The 17,116-nt window shown below is 37.6% G+C and overlaps 2 non-coding genes across 2 annotated transcripts; both read right to left on the reverse strand.

The window, feature by feature from the left end:
* Positions 1-4,027: 4,027 nt before the first annotated feature.
* LOC127099249 (small nucleolar RNA R71) lies at positions 4,028-4,134 on the reverse strand. Its single transcript, XR_007793776.1, has one exon. It is a non-coding gene; the product is annotated as a small nucleolar RNA R71 (small nucleolar RNA).
* Positions 4,135-16,057: 11,923 nt separating this feature from the next.
* On the reverse strand, positions 16,058-16,164 carry LOC127099604 (small nucleolar RNA R71). Its single transcript, XR_007794088.1, has one exon. It is a non-coding gene; the product is annotated as a small nucleolar RNA R71 (small nucleolar RNA).
* Positions 16,165-17,116: the final 952 nt, after the last annotated feature.

A 17,116-nucleotide genomic window follows, 5' to 3' on the forward strand; every position in this document is an offset into this window, starting at 1 on the left:
GTTTTGTTGTTTGATCTTACCTTCATCCTTTTGGTGACAGTGATCATTGAAGTTATTGAGTTATTATCATCCTTTTGATGGTCACAAGTTTTGTTGTTTGATCTTACCTTCATCCTTTTGGTGACGGTGATCATTGAAGTTATTGACTTATTATCATCCTTTCGGTGGTAACAAGTTTTGTGGTTTGATTTTACCTTCATCCTTTTGGTGATGGTGATTGTTGAAGTTATTAACTTATTATCATCTTTTCGGTGGTAACAAGTTTTGTTGTTTGATCTTACCTTCATCCTTTTGGTGATGGTGATCATTGAAGTTATTGACTTATTACCATCCTTTTGGTGGTAACAAGATTTGAAGTTATGATTTTATCTTCATCCTTTTGGTGATGGTGATCATGGAAGTTATTGTAACCGTCATCCTTTCGGTGATGGCGATCGTCGAAGTTTGGTTTAACCATCACCCTTTTGGTGATGATGATCCTTGAAGTCTTTGTAAATTACTATCATCCTTTTGGTGGTAGTGATTTTATTAATTCTACTGTCATCCTTTTTGGTGGCAGAAACCTTTTCAGTTTTAGTCTCACCATTTTCCTTATGTCAATATCGACCATTGCAAGATTTAAGTGTCCACTCGAGGGTTGACATTGATTTGACGTTCTACCCCTATTACCTTGGTGTTGTTAAGAACTCGTTACATTTTCTCTCTGCATTTCTCCATTGCATTTCAAAGGACAAAATTCGGGTCTTTTTGTATTTAATTATCTTCCACCATGAATGTATGAAGACTGTTGTCATTCTTACCTTCTAGTTCAAGATTATTAAATAGGGGCAGCTGTCATACCCCAATTTTGTCCAGACATTTTAAAATTTTCATAAATCTGATTTCATTTTCAATTTGCATCATATGTACAGCATGACATGCATTTCATCATGAATAATACCTAAAATATCGGTTAGAATAAATTATTGAAAATACGGACAAATTGGGTAAACCATTTCTCAAGTACGTGCAAAATCAGCGGGTAAAAAGTTTCAAAATCAAACTTGCGGACGCCAGTATTATTAATCTACGATTCACGTAGTTTAATCTGGTTTGCTCGTTATATTTTTCGATGACCTTTTCAGTTGCATTTTTCGCCCGACTTTTATTCATTTTTAGTCGTTTTAATTTTATTCTTTCGCCAAAATATTCAGATTAAATAAATAGAATTTTCCATACTCTTATTTTAATTTTATCACGATTATTTGAAAAGTTATGAATTTTATTTAAATTAATTGGTTTAATACCACTCAAATCAATTAAATCATCTAGAAGGGGTAACTTTGCCATTTGGAATTATTTATGCTTCTTTGATTCAATCCAAAGCATCAATTCGAATTAATCAACGGTCAACATTTGCTATCTAAACTCATTTCCTTTATCCAACCAAATAATAGTAAATAATTAATAAATAAAAAATAAATAATAACTAAAGAAAGAATTTTTGAGTGGTGGACATCTAGCACCCCACAAAAGATCTCTCTCCTTTAACGGTCACAGGAGGACGAAAGAAAGAGAAAAAGGGATATTTTAAGGTGACCTCTCACCTCACTCCACGAATCCTCTCTTCTTCCAACAGTGTTAATAAAAAAAAAGGAACTTTTCAATAAACACACGCTACATCTTTGATAACATGAAACTATATCACATTTTTAGACTTGATTTAATTAAATTATATCGTTATTTGATTCAATTTATTTTATATTATTCGATATTACTCGGCATTTTCTTATTATTTATTTCAGGTATCATTATTTAAAGCACATGTGAAAAAGAAAGAAAAGGGGTGCAAAAAGAAGATTTTCTAGGAAAAGCAGCAAGCTGAAGCACCAAAGCTCAGCCCACGTTTGGAACAAAGAAAATTGCTGTCACGACCGCAACAAGCACGTGCCGACCGCCACGTCCTAAGACCTAGTGTTACGACCGTAACACATAGTGTGACGGACGTCACACATTCCACTCCTATATTTTAGGCTTTACGTGCGTAACAGAGTGGACGGTTTCCCCTAAATTCTCTCATGCACTCGGAGACGCTTTGAACGATACTGAAGGCACATTCTAGGAGACGGTTATCTTGGGAGGTTAATATAAATAAACCTCACAAAAGCCAATTGAAGCTCTCTCGGCCCCGTACAATTTTTCCAGCATTCTAATTTTTCAAGCAATTTGTTCCTTTCTTTTTTCTAGTTTAATTTCTGAAGCATACAATTTATTTTCTCACGACAGTTTCTACACCGGAAACTATTGTGTAATTTTTACTGGATCTAACCTTACGTTAGATCGTAGTATTTTATTTCCTTGTTTTTACTTTCCTATCTGATCGAGAATTGTGAAGAACAAATCCAACCGACTTGTGGTGGAGTGTTCGAGCATCGAAGCGTAGGAGATAAAATCCAGATTTCTAGTATTTTTCCAGGTTCATTAATTAATTGATTTATCGTTTTAATTTACATATGTTTTGTTCCGCTGTTTATATATGTTGTTTGTTTGATATGGCCGTATTTATGCATGATTATTGTTTATGCATGTTCATCATGTCTGGCTAATTAATTTAGATATCGGTATGTAAAGTAAGCGGAATAAAGGAATCAAAGTTGAGTTGGTTTTAATTTATTTCAGAATATAGTCACTCTTTTCCTGGTCTCAATTTACAAAGTTAATACCAAGGTTTTTGTACGAGAGTAAAAGACATAAAGAAGTTAAAATCAATAGAACGACGGTTTGAGTTTTTAACTGGATAGTGTAAATTGAACATTAACTTTAAATCAGGGCGAAAGCAACTTTTAAAGTTAATTAAATTCTAATTATTTTCCAAAATTATTTTTAAAAGTTAAATGTGAGGACGAGAGTTAAGCATTTAAGTTTAATCATATAATCTAAGTCAACAGAGCGAGAGTTTGAGACGAGGGCGTTTAAACGGTTAGTATTTTCTCAAAAGTGATTTTAGACTTAACAAAATAGTGACAACATACGTTAAAATATAAAGTCATAGTCTGATTCAACAGAGCGAGAGTTTGAGGAAAAGACTTTTAATTAATAGAGTCTACTGAAGAGACTTATTTTAAAATTAAGAAAAAGACCAATGAAGATTTGATTCCCCAAATACGACGAACTACATACTGGTATCCATATTATTTGATATTTTATCTAGATCCAAATTTAGTTTTATTTTTTCCCCTAATCATTAAAGTATCATCCGCCTTAGCTTTACGCAGTAACCCTAGAAAAACGGTAGATCGATTCATTAAGTCCCTGTGGGATCGATATCTTTTAAAACTACGCGATTAGACTGTGCGCTTGCAGTTAGCACCCCAATAGACTCATAAAGTCGCGATCAAGTTTTTGGCGCCGTTGCCGGGGACATTTATTTAGTCGATATCGTAATCTTCTGTTACGCTGTAGAGACTAAGGCAATTTTTATTTTTTCCCTTTTTCGTTGATTTGTATGCCACACACTCGCTCACAAGGCGAGCCGTACTACTTACGAATCAACGACGACGAACAATATCTCCGATTATTACGACGAATTCGGGAGTATCGTGCTAGAAACAATCTTCCTCCAATCAAAGTTCCTGATCTCAAAAATCTCCTTCCTTTAACGGTACCAGCGATGGCCGAACCAGCTCGTGCTCTTCGAGATTACGCTGCTCCATCACAGGATGAGCCGCATTCGAGTATTGCTCCACCCGCAATCGAAGCGAACAACTTCGAACTTAAACCTTCACTGTTGCAGGCAGTGCAACAGAATCAATTTTCTGGAAATCCTACCGAGGATCCAAACCTTCATTTATCCATATTTGTCCAATACGCTGACACTGTTAAAGCTAATGGTGTCACTTCAGAGGCAATTCAACTTCGTCTCTTTCCTTTCTCGTTAAGAGATAAAGCTAGAAGATGGCTTCAGTCTCTTCCTTCCAACTCAGTCGCCACATGGAATGAGTTGAAGAAAGTCTTTCTTTCCCGATATTTTCCTCCAAGCAAAACAGCTATGTTGAGAGCCCAGATAAATGGATTTAAGCAAAAAGATAACGAATCTCTTTTCGAAGAATGGGAAAGATACAAGGACATGATGAGAATTTACCCACACCATGGTTTAGAGGACTGGTTAGTAATTCACACCTTCTACAATGGTCTCTTGTACAACACAAGGTTAACAATAGACGCCGCCGCCGGTGGTGCGCTTATGGATAAACCTTACACCGACGCTTATCAACTTATTGAGAGCATGGCCCAAAATCATTACCAGTGGGGAAGCGACCGAACAATGGTAGAAAAACCTCAAACAAAAAGTGGCATGTACGAGATAAGTAGCCTTGATCATGTTAATGCAAAAGTGGATGCTCTTGCCCAGAAAATTGAAAGTTTAAATGTATCACCTCCAGCCACCGTGGTTGCCGTAACTCAAAATTGCGAGGTCTGTGGAATTCAAGGTCACACTCCTACAAATTGTCAACTCCTAACAGGAATTCAGACAGAACAGGTGAACTATGCTCAAGGAAATCCTTACTCGAATACCTATAACTCAAACTGGAAGAACCATCCTAATTTATCGTATAAAAGTAACAACGCTTTATACGCACCAGGTCAAGCTCCCAGTCAAGCTCCAGCTGTACCACCTGGATATCAAAAGCTGACCCCATCTACACCTAACAATAACGTTCCTAGGAAATCCAACATGGAAATCATGATGGAGAACTTCATAGCTTCTTAACAGCAAACCAATAAAGAGTTCTTAAACCAGAATGTACACACTAGCGAACAGATTAAACAACTAGCAAGTAAAGTAGATGCCCTGGCTACCCATAACAAAATGCTTGAAACACAAATCTCGCAAGTAGCTCAACAACAAGCGTCTACTGCTGCCCCAACTGGTACATTTCCTGGACAGCCACAACCTAATCTGAAAGGCCACGCTCATGCAATTATATTACGAAGTGGTACAGAGGTAGAAGGACCATCTGACCCAAGGATTGAGAACCAAAACTCTAAAAAGTCAACTGAGGAAGAAGGTAAACCTAAGGAAAAGGAAGAGTGTAATAAGGAAACCGTAGAAAAAAAAGAACCTTATGTACCTCCACCGCCTTACAAACCACCTATCCCTTATCCTCAAAGGCTAATTAAAACCAAAATCGCGGGCCAATTTAAAAAATTTGTTGACCTACTGAAACAATTAAACATCACAATTCCTTTTACAGAAGCTATTACACAAATGCCCTCGTATGCTAAGTTCTTAAAAGAAATTTTATCTAATAAAAAGAAACTTGAAGATAACGAAACCGTTACACTCACTACTGAGTGTAGCGCAATAATCCAAAATATGCCTCCTAAACTTAAAGATCCTGGTAGTTTTTCTATACCCTGTCATATAGGAAAATTTGTCATAGACAAAGCTTTATGCGATTTAGGAGCCGGTATCAGTGTTATGCCCTTGTCCATATGCAAGAAACTTGGAATGGGAGAATTAAGACCAACTAAAATGTCTGTGCAATTAGCAGATCGTTCCGTTAAATATCCCGTAGGAATTCTTGAAAACGTTCCCGTACGCATAGGTCAATTCTACATTCCCACCGATTTTATAATTATGGACATAAGAGAAGATGAAGTTACCCCCATTATATTGGGAAGACCCTTCTTAGCAACTGCCGGTGCTATCATTGACGTAAAACGAGGACGACTCACTTTCGAAGTAGGAGAAGAGAAAATTGAGTTTATTCTTTCCCAATTTTTGAAAGCACCTGCGATAGAAGACACATGTTACTTCATAGATATCATCGATGAATGCATAAAAGAAACAGAATTCGAAAATGACGATTTGTGCGACTATCGTGTACAAGACAGACTGAACCAATGTTTAGCAATAACATCAGATCCTACGCAATTCCTTAAGAAACCAACCCTCGACCTGAAAACACTTCCCAAAAATCTGAGATATGAATTCCTAGACTTAGAACTTGAACGACCAGTAATAGTCAATGCAGACCTAGGAAAACTTGAAACCGAAAAACTCCTACATATCTTAAGAAAATATCCAACCGCATTAGGATACAACATCACCGATCTTAAAGGGATAAGTCCTTCTATTTGTATGCACCGCATCATGCTAGAAGAAGACTGTAAGACTTCTAGGGAACATCAGAGGAGACTAAACCCGATCATGAGTGAGGTAGTGAAGAAGGAAGTAACGAAGTTATTAGAGCCAGGTATCATATATCCTATATCCGATAGCAAATGGGTTAGTCCTGTACACGTAGTACCAAAGAAAGGAGGTATAACAGTGATCGAAAATGAAAAAGGAGAAACTATAACCAAACGAATTGAATCGGGATGGAGAATGTGCATTGATTATAGAAAGCTAAACAAAGCAACCCGAAAAGATCATTTTCCTTTACCATTCATAGACCAAATGTTAGAACGACTAGCCAAGCATTCTCATTTCTGCTATCTGGACGGTTACTCAGGTTTCTTTCAAATACCGATTCATCCTGATGACCAAGAAAAGACAACGTTCACATGTCCTTTTGGTACCTTCGCTTATCGACGAATGCCGTTTGGCTTGTGCAATGCTCCTGCAACTTTCCAAAGGTGCATGATGGCAATATTCGTCGATTTTCTCGAAAACATCATGGAAGTCTTTATGGATGACTTTTCCGTATGCGGGCAAAGTTTCGAAGAATGTCTTGAAAACCTAGAAAGAGTTCTAGAACGATGTGTAAAAGTAAACCTAGTACTTAATTGGGAAAAATGTCACTTTATGGTACAAGAAGGAATTGTTTTAGGACACATCATATCAAATAGAGGAATTGAAGTAGACAAAGCCAAAATAGAAGTAATCGAAAACCTTCAACCTCCGAAAACTGTGAGGGAAATACGAAGCTTCTTAGGACATGCCGGTTTTTACCGACGATTCATTAAAGATTTCTCTAAAATAACTAAACCTTTAACCGAATTATTAATGGAAGACGTTGAATTCATCTTCGACAATAAATGTTTAGAAGCATTTCAAACACTTAAACAAGCATTGATCTCCGCGCCCATAACGCAGACCCCGGATTGGAATGAACCTTTCGAAATAATGTGTAACGCAAGTGACTACGCCGTAGGCGCTGTTTTAGGACAACGAAAGGATAAAAAACTTCACGTCATATATTATGCGAGTAGAACCCTAGATGAAGCGCAAATGAATTACGCAACGACCGAGAAAGAACTTTTAGCAGTAGTATTTGCACTAGATAAATTTCGTTCCTACTTGGTCGGAGCTAAAATAATCGTTTACACTGATCACGCTGCCATTAAGTACCTCTTAACGAAAAAGGACGCTAAACCTAGACTCCTAAGGTGGATCTTGTTTCTACAAGAATTTGATTTGGAAATCAAAGATAAAAAAGGAACTGAAAACGTAGTAGCAGATCACCTCTCTAGACTCGAAAACCTGGAACCGGAAAGAACATCGATCAACGATGATTTCTCGTACGATAAACTTATAGCTAATTTGGAAGAAAATAGAGCTGACAAACAGGTAGAGACCACCTTGGCTGTATGCGTTACACCATGGTACGCTGATTTTGTCAATTATTTAGCCGCCGGAGTGGTTCCACTTGATTTATCCTACCAATAAAAGAAACGATTCTTCCATGACATAAAACATTATTACTGGGACGACCCTTTACTATTCAAAAGAGGCTCCGATGGTATTTTTCATCGATGTATACCTGAAGAAGAGGTAGAAAGTATAATCCAACATTGTCATTCCGCTCCTTATGATGGACATGCAAGTACATCCAAAACCTGCTCTAAAATCCTACAAGCCGGTCTTTATTGGCCAAACATATGGAAGGATGTACATACCGCTGTCAAGAAATGCGATAGGTGTCAACGCACAGGAAACATATCTAGACGTGACGAAATGCCACAAAAAGGCATTTTGGAAGTAGAAATTTTCGATGTGTGGGGAATAGATTTCATGGGACCTTTTCCACCTTCTTTTGGTAACAAGTACATACTCGTAGCGGTTGACTACGTATCAAAATGGATTGAGGCTATAGCTTCTCCAACAAACGACACACGAGTAGTAATTAAACTCTTTAAGAATATAATCTTTCCAAGATTTGGTGTCCCAAGAATAGTCATTAGTGACGGTGGATCTCATTTCATATCTAAAATACTCGAAAAATTATTGTTTAAGTATGGTGTAAAACATCGAGTAGCAACACCTTACCATCCTCAAACTAGTGGACAAGTGGAAGTGTCTAATAGAGAAATTAAACAGATATTGGAAAAAATTGTCGCTACACCGAGGAAAGACTGGTCATCAAAATTACCCGAAGCTTTATGGGCATATCGAACCGCTTACAAAACTCCCATAGGAACAACCCCATTTAAGCTTATTTATGGTAAATCGTGTCACCTCCCAGTGGAGTTAGAACATAAGGCCTATTGGGCTATTAAAAATTTAAATTTAAACTATAAGGCCGCCGGTGAAAAGCGAATTCTAGATATAAACGAATTAGAGGAACTTAGACAAGATGCATACGAAAATGCTAAAATCTACAAGGAAAGAACGAAAAAAGGGCATGATAAACGTATATCAAGGAAAACTTTCAAACAAGGCGATGTAGTCCTATTGTTTAACTCTAGACTTAAGTTATTCCCAGGAAAACTACGCTCTAGGTGGTCTGGCCCTTTCAAAGTCACTAATGTCTTTTCTAGTGGGGCTGTAGAAATTAAAGGAAAATCTATTGAATCATTTATCGTAAACGGGCAGCGTCTAAAACATTATCATTATGCTGAAAACAATGAAGACTCGCAAGTCCTGCACTTAGACGTATTGTCTCCAAAATTAATAGATTAACATTTAATAGTTTTCTGTCGAGCTTGCGACATTAAACAAAGCGCTTCGTGGGAGACAACCCACAAATTTTTATTTTTCTTTGATTATTCTTTTGATTTTATTCAGTTTTCATTCTTCATTTTCTTTATTTTATTAAATTTTTCTTCTTTTCTTCTTTCGGCATCTGGCCAAATCCTGACTAAAATTCTTGTTTTTCTTTTCTTTAGTTAACACTGACCTGATGGAACATATTAATCACATGGGTATTAATTTCCGAGGGAGAGCTCAGAGACAAAAATTTGAAGAACTTGCTGAGAGAGAGATGCACCCAAATTTTTATGCTGATGATTGTGCAATGACCGTACTTGGGCTAAGAGATAGTGTCCTATATTTGCTGTATCAAATAGGGTGGGAAACCACTCCTATTCGGAGACAATTTGTTACTTACCGGAGGCTAACTCTAGAATTCCTTAGCTCCCTGATTTATTTACCGAACCATGGAAAAGGAATAAACCGAGGTTTCATTCAATTCAGGATGTTCAATATGAAGTATCAGTATAACATTAGAGAATTTACTAACCTCTTAGGGTTCCCTACTTCTTTTGACACATTCACCATGAACCAAGAGGACCTCTTTGAATATCGAGAGCTTGAGCATTTTTGGGGAAGTTTGACGGGAAATGACGAACCTGAGGAACATGAGTTTCTTTCTGGAAACATACATAACCCAGCTTTTCGTTATTTCCACAAGATCCTAGCACACACTCTTTTTGGGAAAAGTTCAAACATTACCACAGTATCACGTGATGAACTTTTCATAATATTTTATGCTTCCCAGAATCTTCCAGTGAATGGTGCCACTTATATGTTGGCAAGTTTTGACCTCCTTATTCAAGATGACCGTGCACCGATTCAAATAGGGGGATTGATAACTATGATTGCTAATGCTATTGGATTGCGCCACCCCATGCTTGATTTGAACCCTTTTTGCGGTATTCAACCTATGAATATAAATTTCCTTTTCAACACTATGTTCATAGGAAACCTTGGACCTGAAGAGTTTGAACTATTAATTAACAACCAAGCTTTTTACCTATTCACCATGCCTAGCCCGATGACTAGTGTCCATAACCGAAATAATTGGCTCTACAACCTGGATGGAATGCCTTCTCCTGTTAGATCTGTTGAAACCATCCAAGATTATGAGATTCTTAACAGCCAGATTCCTAATGCTGAGTCTGATCCGCAGACACCAACTGGTTACCATGATGCTGCCTCTCCACCTCATCCTATCCTGTCCGCAGAATCGACAGTACCTGATTTTAGACATCATATGCTCGGAACTGATTATAATACCGATATTCAAGCTTTGATGTCAGAACAAGATGCCATTAGAGAAGAGTTAACTATGATGGGACACGAATTTATGGAACACATGAGTAGAATGACAAATCAATTTCACGAGTTGCTACACCGTGTCAATTCCTTTGCTCCTCCGACGAGAGATTCTACAAGTGGCTAGAAGAATTGCAGTTAACTAGTTTTAGTCTTAGGAAATCTATAGTTTAGTTTGACAATATTTTTAATCTTAGGATTTTTTTCGCATGTTTTATTTTACCTTCAATCAAATATTACATTATGTTTATTTTTATGAAGCTACTGGCATTATTGGTTAAATTAAATTTCATTTTGATTTATGCACTGTCTAAAATTACCAATGCTGATATATATTGTATGCTACTACTTACATGCTAAATTTCTGATCACGTACAAGTATACACTACTCCTAATATTATATACTACCACCTGTATTTTTGCTTATTAGAGAAAAAATATATGTATATTCTATGGTGTAGTAAAGTAGCATCCATGACACAATTTATAAAGTCAAAGTAACATTGATATTTATGGTCATGGCAATTCAAAAAAAATAAATAAAATAAAATAAAATATAATAATAATAAAACAAAACTTGCCACCCTGCATCGTGACGAACGTTTTGACCGTTGCAAACTCAGAGGTGTGACGAGCGTCACGCATGCTGTCACGGTCGCAAGACCCCCATGACGCCCGTCACGCATGCTGTCACGAACGTGACAACTTGCTTTCTCGTAAATGCTTTTGACCATTATGCTGTAACGAACATGACACACTGCTGCCTCGTAACCGTGTCATGACCGTTAACCCCATTCAATTCACCTCTTTATCCCCCATTAATTTTTTTTCTCACCAACTTCTCCTCCCCATTTCAAAACTCTTTCTTTAAATACCTTCACCACATTTTTCTTCCTACACCACATCATTCCAAAAACCACTCTATACAAAAATATTTCATCCCCTTTTCCTTTCTCTTCTTTTTTCTACCTACCAATCAAAATGGCGGAGAACCAACATCAAGAAATGCAATTTGGAAATATTATTTTCCGAACTGAAGATAGTAACTATCAACGGGAGCAGTTTGTTCGTTTCCAGCAATGCGGTGTCACATCTACCAGATACCCAGATTTCAATTGCTTACAAGAATTGGGATTACATCAAGGAGTGCAATGGCTGCTCAGGCTATCCGATTAAACTTTTCCGTGCACACAAAATCATCCATCATACCCATCACTCACCTTGGAGTTTTTAAGCTCTTATTCATACACCACTCCAACCGGTGAGGACGAGTACTTAACCGGTGAGGACGAGTACTTAACCGGTGTCGCAAAATTCCGTATGTTCAACACTGAGTACGCACTATCTCAAGAACAGTTGAGTACCATGCTACGTTTTCCTGAAGGAGACGACGTCCACCCAAGAATCCCTCCAAACTCAAAATGGAACACGAACGCATTCGACCTTTTTGGAAAAATATCCGGTGTGGTAACCACCAATTGGGATGCATTACTTGCTTCACACATACACAACCCCACTATCCGGTATTTTATCCGTATTTTGCAAAACACCATCTTTGGAAGAGCCAACAACAGCAAAGTTAACGCGAAAGAATTATTCTTCCTACACTGCATCTTTTCAGCAAATACAAGGGTCAACGCCGCCTCTTTCTTACTTCACCATATCCGTACCCTTTGTGCTCGAGGCAATCAACCTTTTGTGATTGGAGGCTTAATAACCACCATTGCACTCGGTTTAAATTTAGGGGACCGACTTCAGAATTTGCAATCTTTGCCGCCCCTGTTTATGGATATCGGCTATTGTCGCTCCTGCCGCTTAATCAAAAATAGGGTAGGCGGGAATTATTATCTTATGGTGAATAACCAAGAAATCCCAAGCGTCGTTTTGCCCAACATTGCACTCACCGATGTTACTAACCCCAACAGATTTATCTACGATTTGAATGCTCCCGAACCTACCATGCCTACACAAGCAAACCCGCCCCCAAACGAGTTTGATGAAATGGAGCAAGGTGATCAAGATCCTGAGCAACATTCTGTCCCACATAATCCTTCTGATAATGTAGCTGGTCCATCCTCCCGACGTCGTCGAAGAAGAAGGCCTGCAACAAATGATGACATCATGGATGCTATTGAACATCAAGGCCAACGGTTTGATGCCATGCATGCGCAGAATAACGAAGTAATGCAACTGATGCGCCAGATGCAACAACAACAAGAGAGGAATGCAATAACCGACCAGAGGTTCACTGACTTGCTTAACAGGTTTGATGACTTGGCAGTACGTGAACGATCACCGGGTCCGAGAACAAGAGGACGCAGGCAGAATTGAGTTTCCGTACCATCTTTTCCTTTTTTTTTCACTTCTTTGAAACATTGGGGACAATGTTTCATTTAATTAAGTGTAGTGGGGATAACTTTGTTTCATTCATGTTAAGATTTCCTATCAGTATGTTTATTTCCCTTTCAAGTATGTTATTTCCCTTTCAATAATAAAATTTTTCTTCTTAAGTCAAGTCCCTGGTGTGAAATTTTTTATTATCTATTCCCCTCAATTTTCTTGAGCCATAACAAAATTTAACACACTCAATAAGTATAAAGGTCGCTTATTTTATAAAACTTGAGTGAAATTAAGACAAAATTATTACCGCCCCAACACTCTAAAAACCTCAGCATGTTAGATCAGTTTAAGTACCTATTATACGAATTCCTTGAACTTTTAGTTTTATAGTAACCCCGAGTAGTTTATACGAGAAGTCGGCACCATCTTAATAGCAAACTACGTGGAGAGCCGATGAATACAAGTGAATGATTCCCAAAACAACATAATAAAAATCAGGAAATGCACTAATTAAGTTAGGTGATCCTTACCCGATCATTTAATCCAAAGGTTGCGGACCCTACAAAAACATGGTATGAACGATCCATTGTGAGTTGGTTCAGCGGTTTCTGGTGCTGAACTTGGTAGGGCGGACTACGGTCCGATCCCCCGCAATTTGCAATAGACTAAATAAAGAAGTTATCCAACTTATGTACCAGAACTTCTAACTAAAATGGGATCAGAATCTCTAACCGGTTACTCCACTATGTGCGCGAAAAGATAAAGGGCTTAATGTGATTTCGCTCGAATGAAAACGGGTGAAATAAGAGTAAAAGAACTAGGTTCAGCTATAATAGCATGACTCGGATTGGTTTGCATAAGGTGGGGTTATCTAGTGTTGTTACGGGAGTCTTTGATGTTAAGATTAAACTCAGGTTATTTCTAACGAGATTTACTTGCAACCTATTACGAATTGATGTGTGTTTGGAAATTTCATCTGGCTAATAATTTAAAAAAAAAAATCGATTTCTACATTGTTTCTTGCTTGAGGATAAGCAAAAGTCTAAGTGTGGGGGAGTTTGATAACATGAAACTATATCACATTTTTAGACTTGATTTAATTAAATTATATCGTTATTTGATTCAATTTATTTTATATTATTCGATATTACTCGGCATTTTCTTATTATTTATTTCAGGTATCATTATTTAAACCACATGTGAAAAAGAAAGAAAAGGGGTGCAAAAAGAAGATTTTCTAGAAAAAGCAGCAAGCTGAAGCACCAAAGCCCAACCCACGTTTGGAACAAAGAAAATTGTTGTCACGACCGCAACAAGCACGTGCCGACCGCCACGTCCTAAGACCTAGTGTTACGACCGTAACACATAGTGTGACGGACGTCACACATTCCACTCCTATATTTTAGGCTTTACGTGCGTAACGGAGTGGACGGTTTCCCCTAAATTCTCTCATGCACTCGGAGACGCTTTGAACGATACTGAAGGCACATTCTAGGAGACGGTTATCTTGGGAGGTTAATATAAATAAACCTCACAAAAGCCAATTGAAGCTCTCTCGGCCCCGTACAATTTTTCCAGCATTCTAATTTATCAAGCAATTTATTTCTTTCTTTTTTCTAGTTTAATTTCTGAAGCATACAATTTATTTTCTCACGACAGTTTCTACACCGGAAACTATTGTGTAATTTTTACTGGATCTAACCTTACGTTAGATCATAGTATTTTATTTCCTTGTTTTTACTTTCCTATCTGATCGAGAATTGTGAAGAACAAATCCAACCGACTTGTGGTGGAGTGTTCGAGCATCGAAGCGTAGGAGATAAAATCCAGATTTCTAGTATTTTTCCAAGTTCATTAATTAATTGATTTATCGTTTTAATTTACATATGCTTTGTTCCGCTGTTTATATATGTTGTTTGTTTGATATGGCCGTATTTATGCATGATTATTGTTTATGCATGTTCATCATGTCTGGCTAATTAATTTAGATATCGGTATGTAAAGTAAGCGGAATAAAGGAATCAAAGTTGAGTTGGTTTAAATTTATTTCAGAATATAGTCACTCTTTTTGTGGTCTCAATTTACAAAGTTAATACCAAGGTTTTTGTACGAGAGTAAAAGACATAAAGAAGTTAAAATCAATAGAACGACAGTTTGAGTTTTTAACTGGAGAGTGTAAATTGAACATTAACTTTAAATCAGGGCGAAAACAATTTTTAAGGTTAATTAAATTCTAATTACTTTCAAAAATTATTTTTAAAAGTTAAATGTGAGGACGAGATTTAAGCATTTAAGTTTAATCATATAATTTAAGTCAACGGAGCGAGAGTTTGAGACGAGGGCGTTTAAACGGTTAGTATTTTCTCAAAAGGAGTTTCTATAGATTCTAATATTATTTTCAAAAGTGATTTTAGACTTAACGAAATAGTGAGAGCATACGTTAAAATATAAAGTCACAGTCTGATTCAACAGAGCGAGAGTTTGAGGAAAAGACTTTTAATTAATAGAGTCTACTAAAAAGACTTATTTTAAAATTAAGAAAAAGACCAACGAAGATTTGATTCCCCAAATACGACGAACTACATACTGGTATCCATATTATTTGATATTTTATCTAGATCCAAATTTAGTTTTATTTTTTCCCCTAATCATTAAAGTATCATCCGCCTTAGCTTTACGCAGTAACCCTAGAAAAACGGTAGATCGATTCATTAAGTCCCAGTGGGATCGATATCTTTTAAAACTACGCGATTAGACTGTGCGCTTGCAGTTAGCACCCAAATAGACTCATAAAGTCGCGATCAAGTTTTTGGCGCCGTTGCCGGAGACTTTTATTTAGTCGATATCGTAACTCTTCTGTTACGCTGTAGAGACTAAGTCAATTTTTATTTTTTCCCTTTTTCGTTGATTTGTATGCCACACACTCGCTCACAAGGCGAGCCGTACTACTTACGAATCAACGACGTCGAACGAAATCTCCGATTATTACGACGAATTCGGGAGTATCGTGCTAGAAATAATCTTCCTCCAATAGAAGTTTCTGATCTCAAAAATCTCCTTCCTTTAACGATACCAGCGATGGCCGAACCAGCTCGTGCTCTTCGAGATTACGCTGCTCCATCACAGGATGAGCCGCATTCGAGTATTGCTCCACCCGCAATCGAAGCGAACAACTTCGAACTTAAACCTTCGCTGTTGCAGGCAGTGCAACAGAATCAATTTTCTGGAAATCCTACCGAGGATCCAAACCTTCATTTATCCGTATTTGTCCAATACGCTGACACTATTAAAGCTAATGGTGTCACTTCAGAGGAAATTCGACTTCGTCTCTTTCCTTTCTCGTTAAGAGATAAAGCTAGAAGATGGCTTCAGTCTCTTCCTTCCAACTCAATCACCACATGGAATGAGTTGAAGAAAGTCTTTCTTGCCCGATATTTTCCTCCAAGCAAAACAGCTATGTTGAGAGCCCAGATAAATGGATTTAAGCAAAAAGATAACGAATCTCTTTTCGAAGCATGGGAAAGATACAAGGACATGATGAGACTTTGCCCACACCATGGTTTAGAGGACTGGTTAGTAATTCACACCTTCTACAATGGTCTCTTGTACAACACAAGGTTAACAATAGACGCCGCCGTCGGTGGTGCGCTTATGGATAAACCTTACACCGAAGCTTATCAACTTATCGAGAGCATGGCCCAAAATAATTATCAGTGGGGAAGCGACCAAACAGTGGTAGAAAAACCTCAAACAAAAAGTGGCATGTACGAGATAAGTAGCCTTGATCATGTTAATGCAAAAGTGGATGCTCTTGCCAAGAAAATTGAAAGTTTAAATGTATCACCTCCAGCCACCGTGGTTGCCGTAACTCAAAATTGCGAGGTCTGTGGAATTCAAGGTCACACTCCTACAAATTGTCAACTCCTAATAGGAATTCAAACAGAACAGGTGAACTATGCTCAAGGAAATCCTTACTCGAATACCTATAACTCAAACTGGAAGAACCATCCTAATTTATCGTATAAAAGTAACAACGCTTTATACGCACCAGGTCAAGCTCCCAGTCAAGCTCCAGCTATACCACCTGGATATCAAAAGCCGACCCCATCTACACCTAACAATAACGTTCCTAGGAAATCCAACATGGAAATCATGATGGAGAACTTCATAGCTTCTTAACAGCAAACCAATAAAGAGTTCTTAAACCAGAATGTACACACTAGCGAACAGATTAAACAACTAGCAAGTAAAGTAGATGCCCTGGCTACCCATAACAAAATGCTTGAAACACAAATCTCGCAAGTAGCTCAACAACAAGCGTCTACTGCTGCCCCAACTGGTACATTTCCTGGACAGCCACAACCTAATCCGAAAGGCCACGCTCATGCAATTATATTACGAAGTGGTACAGAGGTAGAAGGACCATCTGACCCAAGGATTGAGAACCAAAACTCTAAAAAGTCAACTGAGGAAGAAGGTAAACCTAAGGAAAAGGAAGAGTGTAATAAGGAAACC

Source organism: Lathyrus oleraceus, chromosome 6, assembly GCF_024323335.1.
Source record: "Lathyrus oleraceus cultivar Zhongwan6 chromosome 6, CAAS_Psat_ZW6_1.0, whole genome shotgun sequence".
In the NCBI taxonomy this organism is placed as follows: Eukaryota; Viridiplantae; Streptophyta; class Magnoliopsida; order Fabales; family Fabaceae; genus Lathyrus; species Lathyrus oleraceus.